This window comes from Durio zibethinus, unplaced genomic scaffold, assembly GCF_047325235.1.
Source record: "Durio zibethinus cultivar Kanyao isolate XHJ-2024 unplaced genomic scaffold, ASM4732523v1 HiC_scaffold_3, whole genome shotgun sequence".
In the NCBI taxonomy this organism is placed as follows: domain Eukaryota; kingdom Viridiplantae; phylum Streptophyta; class Magnoliopsida; order Malvales; family Malvaceae; genus Durio; species Durio zibethinus.
The window spans coordinates 7,012,134-7,014,633 of record NW_028323044.1 but is presented as its reverse complement, the minus strand read 5'-3'; positions in this window follow the sequence as shown (position 1 = coordinate 7,014,633).

The window sequence follows — 2,500 nt, the reverse complement described above, 5'->3', positions numbered from 1 at the left end:
GTGAAAAATAGAAAACGAGTCATCTTCCAACGAAACTTCACGTGAAGGCTTAGGGGACCATTGTATGAATTTACAAGCCATAAAAATGGCATTGGCACGGCAGAAATTTGAAGATGTGCCTAAACCCACCAGGGCCCAGCGTGTGCCGATGGTGCTCGAGGCAACCGCCCGCACCAGGGCCCAGCGTGTGCCGATGGTGCTCGAGGCAAGCGCCCGCACCAGGGCCCAGCGTGTGCCGATGGTGGTCGAGGCAACCGCCCGCACCAGGGCCGATAGTGTGCCGATGGTGCTCGAGGCAACCTGTCGCACCAGGGCCCAGCGTGTGCCGATGGTGATCGAGGCAACCTGCCGCACCAGGGCCCAGCGTGTGCCGATGGTGGTCGAGGCAAGCGCCCGCACCAGCGCCCAGCGTGTGCCGATGGTGCTCGAGGCAACCGACCGCACCAGGGCCCAGCGTGTGCCGATGGTGCTCGAGGCAACCTGCCGCACCAGGGCCCAGCGTGTGCCGATGGTGCTCGAGGCAAGCGCCCGCACCAGGGCCCAGCGTGTGCCGATGGTGGTCGAGGCAAGCGCCCGCACCAGGGCCCAGCGTGTGCCGATGGTGGTCGAGGCAACCGCCCGCACCAGGGCCCAGCGTGTGCCGATGGTGCTCGAGGCAACCTGCCGCACCAGGGCCGAGCGTGTGCCGATGGTGGTCGAGGCAAGCGCCCGCACCAGGGCCCAGCGTGTGCCGATGGTGGTCGAGGCAACCTGCCGCACCAGGGCCCAGCGTGTGCCGATGGTGCTCGAGGCAACCGACCGCACCAGGGCCGAGCGTGTGCCGATGGTGCTCGAGGCAAGCGCCCGCACCAGGGCCCAGCGTGTGCCGATGGTGCTCGAGGCAACCGACCGCACCAGGGCCGAGCGTGTGCCGATGGTGGTCGAGGCAAGCGCCCGCACCAGGGCCCAGCGTGTGCCGATGGTGGTCGAGGCAACCGACCGCACCAGGGCCCAGCGTGTGCCGATGGTGCTCGAGGCAAGCGCCCGCACCAGGGCCCAGCGTGTGCCGATGGTGCTCGAGGCAACCTGCCGCACCAGGGCCCAGCGTGTGCCGATGGTGGTCGAGGCAAGCGCCCGCACCAGGGCCCAGCGTGTGCCGATGGTGGTCGAGGCAACCGCCCGCACCAGGGCCCAGCGTGTGCCGATGGTGGTCGAGGCAACCTGCCGCACCAGGGCCCAGCGTGTGCCGATGGTGCTCGAGGCAACCGACCGCACCAGGGCCCAGCGTGTGCCGATGGTGGTCGAGGCAAGCGCCCGCACCAGGGCCCAGCGTGTGCCGATGGTGGTCGAGGCTGCCGATGGTGGTCGAGGCAACCTGCCGCACCAGGGCCCAACGTGTGCCGATGGTGCTCGAGGCAACCGACCGCACCAGGGCCGAGCGTGTGCCGATGGTGCTCGAGGCAAGCTGCCGCACCAGGGCCCAGCGTGTGCCGATGGTGGTCGAGGCAAGCGCCCGCACCAGGGCCCAGCGTGTGCCGATGGTGATCGAGGCAACCGACCGCACCAGGGCCCAACGTGTGCCGATGGTGCTCGAGGCAACCTGCCGCACCAGGGCCCAGCGTGTGCCGATGGTGCTCGAGGCAACCTGCCGCACCAGGGCCCAGCGTGTGCCGATGGTGGTCGAGGCAAGCGCCCGCACCAGGGCCCAGCGTGTGCCGATGGTGGTCGAGGCAACCGACCGCACCAGGGCCCAGCGTGTGCCGATGGTGCTCGAGGCAACCTGCCGCACCAGGGCCCAGCGTGTGCCGATGGTGGTCGAGGCAAGCGCCCGCACCAGGGCCCAGCGTGTGCCGATGGTGGTCGAGGCAAGCGCCCGCACCAGGGCCCAGCGTGTGCCGATGGTGGTCGAGGCAACCGCCCGCACCAGGGCCCAGCGTGTGCCGATGGTGGTCGAGGCAACCTGCCGCACCAGGGCCCAGCGTGTGCCGATGGTGCTCGAGGCAACCGACCGCACCAGGGCGGAGCGTGTGCCGATGGTGGTCGAGGCAAGCGCCCGCACCAGGGCCCAGCGTGTGCCGATGGTGGTCGAGGCTGCCGATGGTGGTCGAGGCAACCTGGCGCACCAGGGCCCAGCGTGTGCCGATGGTGCTCGAGGCAACCGACCGCACCAGGGCCGAGCGTGTGCCGATGGTGCTCGAGGCAAGCTGCCGCACCAGGGCCCAGCGTGTGCCGATGGTGGTCGAGGCAACCGCCCGCACCAGGGCCCAGCGTGTGCCGATGGTGATCGAGGCAACCGACCGCACCAGGGCCCAGCGTGTGCCGATGGTGCTCGAGGCAACCTGCCGCACCAGGGCCCAGCGTGTGCCGATGGTGGTCGAGGCAAGCGCCCGCACCAGGGCCCAGCGTGTGCCGATGGTGCTCGAGGCAACCGACCGCACCAGGGCCCAGCGTGTGCCGATGGTGCTCGAGGCAACCTGCCGCACCAGGGCCCAGCGTGTGCCGATGGTGGTCGAGGCAAGCG